At 34.6% G+C, this 14765-nt stretch overlaps 1 long non-coding RNA gene across 2 annotated transcripts in view; it reads left to right on the top strand.

The window, feature by feature from the left end:
- LOC149747883 (uncharacterized) overlaps positions 1-14765 on the top strand; it is a 904363-nt gene that overhangs the window by 833152 nt on the left and 56446 nt on the right. The window lies entirely within an intron of this gene.

The raw sequence follows: 14765 nt of genomic DNA, 5'->3' as shown, positions 1-14765 counted from the left end.
TCAATTCACTACACCATCTGAGGCAACCCTCCCTTCCAGCTTGAATTGTCCTTTGGTTTGTTTTTGAGAGTTAATGAAGGATTTCGTAGAGATTCAGGATCTCTCAGTGAAAAGGAAAGATCCTCTTTAGAAGAGTCAGGACACACCTTTCACTTTGGTGTCACCTGATAGTATTTGCAAAAATTGGGGAACCAGGAGAGATTTTGAAGCAATGTAGAATTGAGAAGCCTGGCAACAGTCTTAGAGAGACATGTATTCCCGAGAATGTCCTGGGATTTCATGAGTGGCTCTGACAAGTGGAACACAGCTTGTTTTTGATAGAGCTGGGATATCAAATGAGTTTATTTTTTTCACTGTAAGCGGCAATGATATATTTGTTAGACCCTCTCTCTAATACCTAAGTGAGTGGTTTGGCAAACATCCTAAATCTCAGTTTATATCTTTTAATGCACTAGGTTCTATAACAGCAGTAAGCTAAGTTGAGAAACATTTTGATAGAAACCAAAGAGTTCATTTGATACCTTTAAGCACATCCTCATAGGGCTCTAAAATAACCTTATATGCAACCATTATTCACGGTTTGCAATTAACATCTTTATTATCCACTGACAAACTCAACCAAGTATATGACATTCTAAACTCAGTAGTAATTTTTAAAATGTAGTGACTGAGAAATGTTATACATTGTTCCTCTTGCCTTCTCTGAAACTAATTATGGTTTAGCAGCATCTCATAATATTAGGTCACTGGCTATGCTCAGTCACATATAGACTTTAAATTATCTCAAGCATTTTCAGAAACAAGAAGATTAAATCACATCAAGGAGTTATTTCAATATGGCATTAACAATTAAAGACACAGCTGAATCTAATTTAACTACTGTTTAATTCACCTAGTGGGTAGTGGCAATAGACTCTAGAGATCCTAATATTTTTAGGCCACATTCTTTGCTTGAATAGCCATCCACATTTGCTAGGATAAAACTGTAATGCTTCATTTAACTTTTCTAAAATAGATAATGCTTGGATCTGCTGGAAACCCTGTTGAATTTAATCTATTTTTTAATAATTCTTAAACTACCTATCTTCAAAAAGGTTTGATGATTTATAGTATTAACACGTTTAAGAAACAAAATTATTATTAATTTTTAAAACATCTTTATTGGAGTATAATTGCTTTACAATGGTGTGTTATTTTCTGCTTTATAACAAAGTGAATCATCTATACGTATTATCCCCATATCTCCTCCCTCTTCTGTCTCCCTCTCACCCTCCATATCCCACCCCTCTAGGTGGACACAAAGCACCGACCTGATCTCCCTGTGCTATGTGGCTGCTTCCCACTAGCTATCTATTTTACATTTGGGAGTATGTATAAGTCCATGCCACTCTCTCACTTCATCAGAGCTTACCCTTCCCCCTCCCCATGTCCTCAAGTCCATTCTATACGTCTGCGTCTTTATTCCTGTCTTGCCCCTATGTTCTTCATAAACTTTTTTTTTTAGATTCCATATATATGTGTTAGCGTACGGTATTTGTTTTTCTCATTCTGACTTACTTCACTCTGTATGACAGTCTCTAGGTTTATCCACCTCACTACAAATAACTCAATTTCATTTCTTTTTATGGCTGAGTAATATTCCATTGTATATATGTGCCACATCTTCTTTATCCATTCATCAGTCAGTGGACACTTAGGTTGCTTCCATGTCCTGGCTATTGTAAATAGAGCTGCAATGAACATTGTGGTACATGTCTCTTTTGAATTATAGTTTTCTCAGGGTATATGCCCAGTAGTGGGATTGCTGGGTCATATGGTAGTTCTATTTGTAGTTTTATAAGGAACCTCCATACTGTTCTCTATAGTGGCTGTGTCAGTTTACATTCCCACCAACAGTACAACGGGGTTCCCTTTTCTCCACACCCTCTCCAGCATTTATTGTTTGTAGATTTTTTGATGATGGCTTTTCTGACTGGTGTGAGGTGATACCTCATTGTAGTTTTGATTTGCATTTCTCTAATGATTAGTGATGTTGAGCATCCTTTCATATGTTTCTTGGCAATCTGTATATCTTCTTTGGAAAAATGTCTATTTAGATCTGCCCATTTTTGTATTGGGTTGTTTTTTTGATATTGAGCTGCATGAGCTGCTTGTAAATTTTGGAGATTAATTCTTTGTCAGTTGCTTCCTTTGCAAATATTTTCTCCCATTCTGTTGGTTGTCTTTTCATCTTGTTTATGGTTTCCTTTGCTGTGCAAAAGCTTTTAAGTTTCATTAGGTCCCATTTGTATATTTTTGTCTTTATTTCCATTTCTGTAGGGGGTGGGTCAAAAAGGATCTTGCTATGATTTATGTCACAGAATGTTCTGCCTATGTTTTCCTCTCAGAGTGTTATAGTATCTGGCCTTACATAGAGGCCTTTAATACATTTTGAGTTTCTTTTTGTGTATGGTGTTAGGGAGTGTTCTAATTCCATTCTTTTACATGTAGCTGTCCAGTTTTGCCAACACCAATTACTGAAGAGGCTGTCTTTTCTCCTTTGTATATTCTTGCCTCCTTTATGAAAAATAAGGTGACCATATGTGCACGGGTTTATCTCTGGGCTTTCTATCCCTTTCCATTGACCTGTATTTCTGTTTTTGTGCCAGTACCATACTGTCTTGATTGTTATAGCTTTGTAGCATAGTCTGAAGTTCAGGAGCCTGATTCCTCCAGCTCCGTTTTTCTTTCTCAAGATTGCTTTGGCTATTCGGGGTCTTTTGTGTTTTCCATACAAATTGTGAATTTTTTTGTTCTAGTTCTGTGAAAAATGGCATTGGTAGTTTGATAGGGATTGCACTGAATCTGTAGATTGTTTTGGGTTGTATAGTCATTTTCACAATATTGATTCTTCCAATCCAAGAACATGATATATCTCTCCCTCTGTTTGTATCATCTTTAATTTCTTTCATCAGTATCTTATAGTTTTCGGCATACAGGTCTTTTGTCTCCTTACGTAGGTTTATTCCTAGGTATTTTATTCTTTTTCTTGCAATGGTAAATGGGAGTGTTTCCTGGATTTCTCTTTCAGATTTTTCATCATTAGTGTATAGGAATGCAACAGATTTCTGTGCGTTAATTTTGTATCCTGCTTCTTTACCAAATTCATTGATTAGCTCTAGTTGTTTTCTGGTAGCATCTTTAGGATTCTCTGTGTATAGTATTATGTCATCTGCAAACAGTGACAGCTTTACTTCTTCTTTTCCGATTTGGATTTCCTTTCTTTCTTTTTCTTCTCTGGTTGCTGTGGCTAAAACTTCCAAAACTATGTTGAATAATAGTGGTGAGAATGGGTAACCTTGTCTTGTTCCTGATCTTAGAGGAAGTGGTTTCAGTTTATCACCATTGAGAACGATGTTGGCTGTGGGTTTGTCATATATGGCCTTTATTATGTTGAGGTAAGTTCCCTCTATGCCTACTTTCTGGAGGGTTTTTATCATAAATGGGTGTTGAATTTTGTCAAAAGCTTTTTTTGCATCTACTGAGATGGTCATACGGGTTTTTCCTTCAGTTTGTTAATATGGTTTATCACATTGATTGATTTGCATATACTGAAGAATCCTTGCACTCCTGGTATAAACCCTACTTGATCATGGTGTATGATCCTTTTAATGTGCTATTGGATTCTGTTTGCTAGTATTTTGTTGAAGATTTTTGTATCTATGTTCATCAGTGATATTGGCCTGTAGTTTTCTTTCTTTGTGACATCTTTGTCTGGTTTTGGTATCAGGGTGATGGTGGCTTCATAGAATGAGTTTGGGAGTGTTTCTCCCTCTGCTATATTTTGGAAGAGTTTGAGAAGGATAGGTGTTAGCTCTTCTCTAAAAGTTTGATAGAATTTGCCTGTGAAGCCATCTGGTCCTGGGCCTTTGTTTGTTGAAAGATTTTTTATTACAGTCTCAGTTTCAGTGCTTGTGATTGGTGTGTTTATATTTTCTATTTCTTCCTGGGTTACTCACAGAAGGTTGCCCATTTCTAAGAATTTCTCCATTTCTTCCTGGTTGTCCATTTTATTGGCATATAGTTGCTGTAGTAATGTCTCATGATCCTTTGTATTTTTGCAGTGTCAATTATTACTTCTCCTTTTTCATTTCTAATTTTATTGATTTGAGTCTTCTCCCTTTTTTTATTGATGAGTGTGGCTAGTGGTTTATCAATATTGTTTATCTTCTCAAAGAATCAGCTTTTAGTTTTATTGATCTTAGCTATTGTTTCCTTCATTTCTTTTTCATTATCTTTATGATTTCTTTTCTCCTGCTAAATTTGGGGGGTTTTTTGTTCTTCTTTCTCTAATTGCTTTAGGTGTAATTTAGGTTGTTTATTTGAGATTTGAGGTAGGATTGTATTTCTATAAACTTCCCTCTTAAAACTGCTTTTGCTGCATCCCATAGGTTTTGGGTCGTCGTGTTTTGATTGTCATTTGTTTCTAGGTATTTTTTGATTTCCTCTTTGATTTCTTCAGTGATCTCTTGCTATTAAGTGCTGTATTGTTTAGCCTCCATGTGTTTTGTATTTTTACAGATTTTTTCCTGTAATTGGTATCTAGTCTCATAACGTTGTGGTCAGTAAAGATACTTGATACAATTTCAATTTTTTTGAATTTGCCAAGGCTTGATGTGACCCAAGATATGATCTACAATGTTGTACAAGTACTTGATAAGAAAGTGTATTCTGTTGTTTTTGGTTGGATTGTCCTATAAATATCAGTAAGTCCATCTTTTTTTAATGTACCATTTAAAGCTTGTGTTTCCTTATTTATTTTCATTTTGGATGATCTGTCCATTGGTGAAAGTGGGGTGTTAAAGTCCCCTACTCTGATTGTGTTACTGTCAATTTCTCCTTTTATGGCTGTTAGCATTTGGCTTATGTATTGAGGTGCTCTTATGTTGGGTGCATAAATATTTACAATTGTTATATCTTCTGCTTGGATTGATCCCTTGATAATTATGTAGTGTCCTTCTTTGTCTCTTGTAATAGTCTTTGTTTTAAAGTCTATTTTGTCTGATATGAGTATTGCTACTCCAGCTTTCTTTTGAATTCCATTTGCATGGAATATCTTTTTCCTTCCCCTCACTTTCAGTCCGTATGAGTCCCTAGGTCTGAAGTGGGTCTCTTGTAGACAGCATATACACAGATCTTGTTTTTGTATCCATCAGCCAGTCTATGTCTTTTGGTGGGAGCATTTAATCCATTTACATTTAAGGTAATTATCGATATGTGTGTTCCTATTACCATTTTCTTAAGTGTTTTGGGTTTGTTATTTTAGATCTTTTCCTTCTCTTGTGTTTCCTGCCTAGAGCAGTTCCTCTGGAATTTGTTGTAAAGCTGGTTTGGTGGTGCTGAATTCTCTTAGCTTTTGTTGTCTGTAAGGGTTTTAATTTCTCCATCGAATTTGAATGAGATCCTTGCTGGGTAGAGTAATCTTGGTTGTAGGTTTTTCTCTTTCATGACTTTAAATATGTCCTGTGACTCCCTTCTGGCTTGCAGAGTTTCTGCTGAAAGATCAGCCGTTAACCTTATGGGGATTCCCTTATATGTTATTTGTTGTTTTTCCCTTGCTGCTTTTAATATTTTTTCTTTGTATTTAATTTTTGATAGTTTGATTAATATGTGTCTTGGAGTGTTTCTTCTTGGATTTATCCTGTATGGGACTCTGAATTTCCTGGACCTGATTGACTATTTCCTTTCCCATATTAGGGAAGTTTTCAACTATAATCTCTTCAAATATTTTCTCAGTCCCTTTCTTTCTCTCTTCTTTTTCTGGCACCCCTATAATTCAAATATTGGTTTGTTTAATATTGTTCCAGAGGTCTCTGAGACTGTCCTCAATTCTTTTCAATCTTTTTTCTTTATTCTGCTCTGCAGTAGTTATTTCCAGTATTTTATCTTCCAGGTCACTTATCCGTTCTTCTCACTCGGTTATTCTGCTATTGATTTTTTTTAGAGAATTTTTAAGTTCATTTATTGTGTTGTTCATCACTGTTTGTTTGCTCTTTAGTTCTTCTAGTTCCTTGTTAAACAGTTCTTGTATTTTCTCCATTCTCTTTCCAAGATTTGGATCATCCTTACTACCATAACTCTGAATTCTTTTTCAAGTAAACTGCCTATTTCCCCTTCATTTGTTTGGTCTGGTGGGTTTTTACCTTGTTCCTTCATGTGCTGTGTGTTTCTCTGTCTTCTCATTTTGCTTAACTTACTGTGTTTGGGGAACACTGTAGTTTTTGCATCTATAGAAAGAATTCTTGGTTTAAATACAGAGACGTTTGTTAAAGTACCTTTTTATGTTTCTTGAAAAACTATAGTTGGACTCGTTCAGTGCTTCCTCAAAGTTTTTTCTTTTCTTTTTTTTTTTTAGTAAGTATCACCAAAGTGAAGATGCAGCAGCTAAACTTAGAAAATAGGGGAAAGAAAGAAAACAGCTGTGTTGCTTCTGGAAGAGTTTTTTAAAACAGTCCCTGAGTTCAGAAAATTGTAAACCTGTTTCTTTTAAACATTAGATTCTCAAGTGAGATTTTGTTCACTTTGGGGTCCTAGATGTGTGAGAAGGACTGCTGATAATCTGTCATAAAAATGTCACAGTCAAAGCTCCATCTTTTTCTTTAAGTTTCCATCCTACTTTACTAAAGAAGTGGTTCAAAAGGGTGCCTTCAGAGAAGGCCATTTTTTCTTTAATGAAAATTATGTTTAAATTCACTCAGGCTCTTCTTCAGACATTAAATTAGTGTTCTGGTGTGTTCTGCCATAAACTATGGACAATTTTGGGCCTAAAATACCAGAGTGTGATCTCTGGGGAAGGTCACACTCTCAGTAGAACTACAGTCTGATAGACACACTTTAGAAGAATCCTTCAAAGGATATTTATTACATCGTTCAACACCATAATAATCCATATTAAGATCCCACAAAAGCCTGAAGACCAACAGTAGAAATAATTATTTATAAAAAGTTATTTCCAAATGAATTTCTTTAGAAAATATTGTCATTTCGGTAGGGTTTAGGAAATTTCTAAGATTATTTTATATGCTCAGAATGTAGATTATTTTAGGTAACTATGTCAGTTATATATGTGAATTCTGACTAATGAATAATGAGGAATATTTTAGAATAATGACTAATGGACTAATTCTTATTAACTTATGAAGATGTATTCAGCCAAGTGTACCAGTGTTAAGTGGTGCTCTCATGAATATTCTCAATTATTTAGGTTTATAAATTTAGAGTTGATTATTTTCAAGTAAACATATTATTCATGAAGTTCCAAATTATCACATTTTCCCAAGAATCACATTTTTATTGCATGCATGCAAGTTTATAAAAAATCCTTTTCTTTGGTTATTAATAAAACATATCTGGCATACACATTGGCAGCTGACACATTAGTATCAAAAGTGTGACTAAATTGATTACTAACATTTCTGCTCCCTTAGGATTATGGACTCTTCATTGGATGTTAAAAGAATATAAAATGCTATTCTGGTCATTCCCTAAAATGCTTGGTTATGAGAAAAATTGAAGCTTATCTACCATGAGTTCTTTTTTACACAAAAATGAATTTATTTCCTGAGTGATTAAAGACCATGTGTTGTCAGAGTTAGTTCCTCTTTTAAAAATATTCTATGATAAGTACATCAGACACAGATTATTCTTTAGCAAGATTGTTATCCTACTTTTGAAAAACTGACAATAATGTCTTACTTAGATCTTGTTATAGGCCTATGTTTTATTATGTCTTACCAGGACACTGAAAAGGCTTCTTTGTGGTTTATATTTGAGCAGACAAATCAGTTTTTTTCCCTCCATTAGAAAACAGTCACAGTAATAACAGTTTACAGTTATGGTCTCAAAATAAATGGGCACCATGCAGACATTTGAATCATGCCATCTATTTAGTTTGGTTGCTTAACAGAGTTCTATAGCATAAGCACAGCTCTATTACTAAACTATGCAGGCAATCATTGAACAATGTTATTTTTATGTAGAATTTTTTATTTAGGTAAAATATTTTGTTTATATTCCAATTTATACTTGATGTAGATTTGATTGCATGCTATTTTTTATGGCCGTGTTGACATGCCTTGATACAAAATTGTTCAGAATAAGTTGTCATAGAGTTAATAAGAACTGAATTCTGCCTAACACAGCTTCTACCCAAAGCATAAATTAGCTATTCACTTTAAATTGCTTGATCAAAAAGACAATGGTTTCTAAAAGCTTCCCTTGAAATTTTCTGGAAAATATACAGTGGAATTCATGTTGTAATGCAAAAGGTCTCAAGAAAATACATTCTTGAAGAATTTCTTACTTCAGTGTACCATCATTATAGTGTTGTACTCCATTGCTTTTGGCTGATAAAGTTATCAAGATAACTTTAAAATTCAATATGTTCTCAGTAAATATTTTTACCTAGTAATCTCTGAACACTTCCTGGCAAAAAACTAAGTCCTTGACTAAAAAACATATAAATTTCTGACTTATGTCCCTTTTCCTTCCCAATTCTCTGTCTCTTTGCCTGTGTGTAGATGTATGTGGAACTCTTGATATAGAGAGAATAGAACAATAAAAAAGAAGCTAGAAATGAGTTAAGCATAAAATTTGGCATTAAGGAGCTGAAAATAAGGCAAAGAAACTAAAAATTTGTATACATTACATACAATAACATAGTGGGAATAATGGGATGTGAGTAGAGGGACAAGGGAGGAAATCCATTAGGCAACCTCAAAACAAGAAAGTTAAGAAAAATAATAGTGTCAGCCTCTTGCAGATCAATTAAAGAGTGGGAATTGAGCCAATGTTAGAAGGGAAGAATAGTACTATAATCTTCTTTTGAAAACAATGGCAATGGGCCATTTATCCTGTTGGTTTTACCTCGGGCTGGTGTCCAGCCTAGACAATTAATAAAATATTCTTGTTAAGGCACTGACAACTTTATCTTGCCGCTGTTAGCAAAGTGTCACTAACAACTATGTGCACAGATCTGATCCATATTCTAAGTTTAAATGAAGTGAAAACGTAAAAAACCAATGCAATTGTAAAGAAACAAGTTAGTAGACAATGGAGATGGATCTTTGCTCTTTCTTGGGGCAAACGTGTTGAATGGAAGGACAATTCAACCTGATATTTTCATGATAATGACCATCTTTACAATGAAATATCCAGATGATATCTGGGTATCTGAATGGATAAGTAAGGTAGATTATTTATGGCTCCAAACAACTGGATATTTGGAGGTCCAAGTACATTGGTCCTAACAAATGCCAAGGTAAAATAACCTAAGTAAATGTGTTTTTGTTTTTTAACATCTTTATTGGAGTATAATTGCTTTACAGTGGTGTGTTAGTTTCTACTGTATAACAAAGTGAATCAGCTATACATATACATACATTCCCATAATAAAAAATATATAGTACATTCTGTCCTATGCCAATAATATGTCTGAATTAGAACCAGTATTTGATATTCTCTCTATTTCTCTAAGTATTTTGAAGAGCAAATGACAACGAATACATTAGAGTTTTTTAATTACAAGGAATCCTTCAATATTTTTGCTTTCCTGTGGTTTAATCCCAATTTATTTTTATTCCCCCCAATAAATTTTTTACTAATATTAACATTGGCATTATAAACAATGTATTTTATAATTTATATACATTTATAATAAAATTCAGATAATTAACTTTTTAATATATTATTTGATGGAACACATTTTGTTTTTCATTTGTTCTCTTTTTTTTTTAAGAGTACTGAAGTTGCTTATTTCTGAAAATTCTTATACTCTACAATGTTAGCCACAATTGGGTCAGTTTAATCTCTTTCAAAATCAGGATCCTATCCAAGAACAAACAAGTCGCTCTCATTATTTTAGTCACAGTACGTAAACACTGGGGAAGTGTATTCAATGCTTTCTGTCAGAGTTCTTTCAGTCATCAAAAAATACACTGAATGGAGTCTAAACAGTATGATTGTAAATTTCTGATAAAGATCCATTTATTTCCATCAGCCTAAATCTTAGAGATTTTATATAACATGATGGTTCACCAAAAACTAAAGGTTTGATGTGTGTGTTGAAGTTCAGTGAAAATCTAATTTCTTCTCCATACTGTTTTGTGTTAGAGAAGAAAGACTTAAAAAGGTTAACTTGGCAAATGGTATCCTTTGTTGCCTTTTCTTCTAATGGAAAATTGATACATTCCCCAGGTAATTTTTATAATGATGGAAAACTTATCATGTTTAATTATCAAACTTACCACTTATATGCATACCCATACCTAATATGAAAATGAGAGTACAAAATTCTGAAGATTTTAGTTCCATTACCATAACAGATTAGACTACTCTTCTGGAGACTTGGTTTTGTCAAAAGAATAAGAAACACATACCCAAATACCGAAAACAGTAGAGAGGCAATAGTAACCACTGAAGTGTGGCTGCCATATTTAATATTTTATGTGCTATGTCTCCAGATAGCTTAGAGAGTAGCGATAGTGGAGTCCCCCCAAGCAGTGTGCCTTACTTATATACTAACATGGCATTATCACTTCAAATTAAATAAATTTTTAAAATAAGGATTATTTAAAAATCTGTAGTTTAATCAAGAGCTTGAAGATAAGCTGCAAATTTTCTAAAACTAGCCTCTGTCTCTACCTTACTCTAGTTATTTTAAGTTTTCTTTTATGAAGAAGTCTAATGAGATTTTGCACAAAAGTAACACTCTCAGAAATATATAATGATACGGAATCTTCAGAATAGTTAAGGGTTTTTTGAGTCAACTACATTATTTTGCAGGATTATTTCATGCAGTGTTTATTTTCACCAGGGGATTTTTATTTGCTGTTGTAGTTGTATGAAGTAATGAAAATACCTTCTGGTCATTTAAATAAGTAAATTCCTATATCCGACTTACCTAGCAGTAGTTCTTTTAGCAATTATGTGGCAAAACAAAGGACATTTCTTCTATATACAAAAGCTATGTTTCAATCCACGGATTGTTGTTGCGTTCCGAGATATTAGGTATAAATCCAGTTTATCCTTATAAAATATTCCCAGTGAAATTAGGTGGAGTCCTGATTGATTTAATACTGAAGAGTCTGGCTTACTGTAGTAAAGGCAGTTGAAAATTATATGAAATAATTGAAATTGGAATGGGACACACCCATAATGCTAAGCAGAAAGCAATATAATTAAAACCACACTGATATATCATATGACCTTGACCTAAAGGGAATCAGTCTTGGACAATTCAGCAAGGGCTGTTTATCTTTGTCTTTTAATATTTGTGCTCATCCTTCTTCAGTACTAAGAAGAAAGTCAAATGGCTTATTTTTCTTGGAAAACATCCAAACATCTGTATGTGGATTTCTACTCTCCTAACCATCCAAGTAGAATGTAGGTCACTTCCTTACATACATGAAACTCTGTATACAGACTCTACAAAGTGGGGCAAAACCTCATTTAATTTAGAGTGTGGGTATATGACTTAATAAATAAAGGTCATATCCAAATTTTTTTATACTCAAGTTTAAACTTTTCTATTTTACCATAATTTCTAACATTTAATGACTGTTTATTTTTAATTTAAAATATTCATTTTACACCTGATAATGATAAAGAGAATTCAACTGCTCTTATTAAATTTTTTCCTACTTCTCATTCATCCCAGTCTGTCTATACGACAAGAGATCCTTCTGCACAGGCATGGGACACCCCTGCCTGCATGTCCAGGCTTTGTCCACACCCCTGTAAACAGCTACCCTGTAGCCACCCTTTGGGCCTAGAGGCACGTACTCATTGGAGTATGATTGGCCCTCAGAGGGTGGAGCTAGGGAAAGGGCCTGCAGGTCCTCTGGATGTGGGCATGGGGCACTCATGTCAGAGTTCCTGGTTCCTGGAGTATGGTTTAGAAATGGTGGCAGGAGGTTGTAGCCACTGGTTGAGCGGGTGTCCTTGGGCCATCAGATGCCTAACACCACACAAAGAGACAACTGGAGGAGGATCAGAGCAGGCTTCTCTGAAATATGAAGGCTCAGGATAGGGGCACTAGTACCTGAGAATATAGATCTGGGAAATGAGAGTTCCAGACTAAGGTGGTGAGCTGTGTCAGCCCTTTGGAGTTCAAGCAGGAACAGCTCTGGCAAGAAGTGGGGTAACGTAAAGGTTGTGCACCCCACAAGGAACTAGAGAGAGCAGGCTTCGACACCTGTATTTTATAAGTTGGACTCCTTGCACTTTTAATATTCTTTGTATTTATTCCTTTGGGCATTTTTTCTCCTTAGTACTTAGCTATCTATTTTGTATTTCTAGGCCTAACTTAGCTGTGCTACAGAGAACTGGCTTATCTATACTTGCGTCAGAGCTTTTAGGGGACAGTAGCTCCAGGTGCATGCAAGGCATGAGGGAAATAATCAAAGGAAGTGGAAATTTGGAAGGCAGTGAGGATATTTACTGGATGACGGTTACACTTGTACTATGGAATCCAAGTTGGAAAAGAAGGGTGTGTAAGAGAGGAGGAAATTAATGGATAAGAGAAAAATGATGGAGTCAATACATTTGAAATTTGTGAACTAAGAGTTAAAGTGGTAATGTAAATCTGTTAGTTTTTTTGGTTGGAAACCAAGAAAGTAATGCTGACTCCCTTAAACATTAAAAAAAAATTAAAAACTGTAACAAAGCCCTGGAAAATGCAGAACAGAAACTCATGGGAAGTCTAGGAGAGGTCCACGAGATGACTCAGTGAAACCACCATTCATAGTGGTTTATCTTTGCTCATTTATATTTCCTAAATTTCCAAGAAAAAGGCTTTTTTTTTGCTGACTTTAAAGTGCATTTATAAATTTCTCCTCATTGATTGTTCATGTACATTCAGGGGACAGGGCTGATAACAATAATTTAATAACTAGGGAATTAACCACTTGAGCAAGAGAGCTGGATGAACAGGAGTTTATGGTCAGAATGGAATATTAGAAACTGTGATTTCAGAAAGGGTGCAATTTCTGCTGATGACAAGGAGTGATAAGGGGTGGTGGCTGAGTTCTGCAGAAAAAGTCCTAGTCAAGGAATCACGGTCACTTGTTCCATGTTGAACAAAGGAAGAGACAAAGAATGTTTCTGGTCTGAGATATGGGAAGAATTGAAGCAGCAGTAATCAGAATGAAGGTTGTCTACCAGAAGAGCTAATTGGAGGGCGTGAAAAGAACGGACGGGGAATTATGTGGCTAAAAAATGCTAAATGAAATGCAGTGCATTATATGGAGAAATGGAGACAAATGAGGGGAAATGGGGAGACACAGCACAGGCCTCAGCCCTGCCCTGGCTTCAGTAACCTATTGTTCTTTTGATCACTCCAGGTCTCTGTTTTACTCTTGTAGTTCTCCTGTGCCCTCCCATACCTTTGTTCTTAGTGTTTTGATAAATAAACCCTTCTCAAATTATTCCAATTTGAGTGTACTATTGATTTCCCGTTAGGACCCTGAATGATACATCAGCTAATTTAAAATATTTTATCTCATTTTTCTCTATTATATATTATGGTTAATGATAATGATCAACTTTGTAATTACTAATAATCAAGCAGTATGCATATATTACATAATAATAGACATTATATTATTTAATTATATTATTTAATCTGTGAGGTAGGTTGTGCTCTCTTCATATTATAGGTGAGAAAACTAAGACTCAAAGATATTGTTATATAGTCAGTAAGTTGCAAAACCAGTCTGGCTCCAGTATTTGTTTTCTTAAATACAAGTATTGGATTGACTCTCACAAAAGGGGATACCAAACTGAGTAAGCTTTACCTCTGCCCTTAGTAAGAGCAACAGCTATTTGGTAAAATAATAATTAACTAATTAATTAATGTACGGTGTGTGTGTGTTTGTGTGTGTGTATCCTTCAAAGGATAAACTGGCTATCCTAGGTATGGAAGAAACCCACTTGAAAACTTTCCCAAAGCCCATCAAAATAGGTCATTACTTTGAGAAGTTGGCTTGATGAAAGCAACATTTACTTGAGTAAGTGTCTGCAGTGAGAAGTTTAAGCCATTCTCTATACACAGACAGCCACATAGGAAAACAGCTCAGTAAATTCAAAGCATGAAGATCAAAGTTGTTATGATTACATTTTATTTCCATTTCACCTTACCTTACTGTGCATGCTTATTATTTTATGCTGTTTATACAGCCCATTACCTACTCCCTCTAGTTCTGAGGTCAGAGGAATGGCATTTCCCCTTTAGAGCATTACTACCTCACACTCTATAATTGGCTAGTGGAATTAGAGATTTTGTGGTTATGGGAACAGAAAATTCCCCCCTTCAGCAAAAATGCAGAATTGTCATGGTACAATTTACTTTCACTCATTCAAGCATTATTCAGACTTACTTTTTTAAAATTTCTTTCATTTTAAAAAAATTTGAGGTATTTTCTATTAAATTGGGCTGGCAGAAAACTATTAGAGATATTTAAAACTTGGAGAAATTCCAGACACTATTAATCCAGACACTTTTTGTTTTGAAAAGAATCCTTAGACATCATTTACAATTCACAGGACTGTTGTTTTCACATAGGGGAAGTTGTTATCTGCCAAAGTAATATCAAAGATAACACACAATATCTGACAGGACAGAAAATTAGAGAAGTAATGTTCTTTGAGTTTTGAATTTTTATTTTATCTTTAAAAATGTAAATCTGTTCTTATAAAATAGCTCATCTATGATTTGGCATTTCTGTTGT

This window comes from Delphinapterus leucas, chromosome 12, assembly GCF_059928025.1.
Source record: "Delphinapterus leucas isolate spDelLeu-1000000601 "Yukka" chromosome 12, BTC_Dleu_Yukka2, whole genome shotgun sequence".
Lineage (NCBI taxonomy): Eukaryota > Metazoa > Chordata > Mammalia > Artiodactyla > Monodontidae > Delphinapterus > Delphinapterus leucas.
The sequence above is the reverse complement of the archived record's forward strand: the minus strand, read 5'-3'. Positions and strand labels throughout refer to the sequence as shown.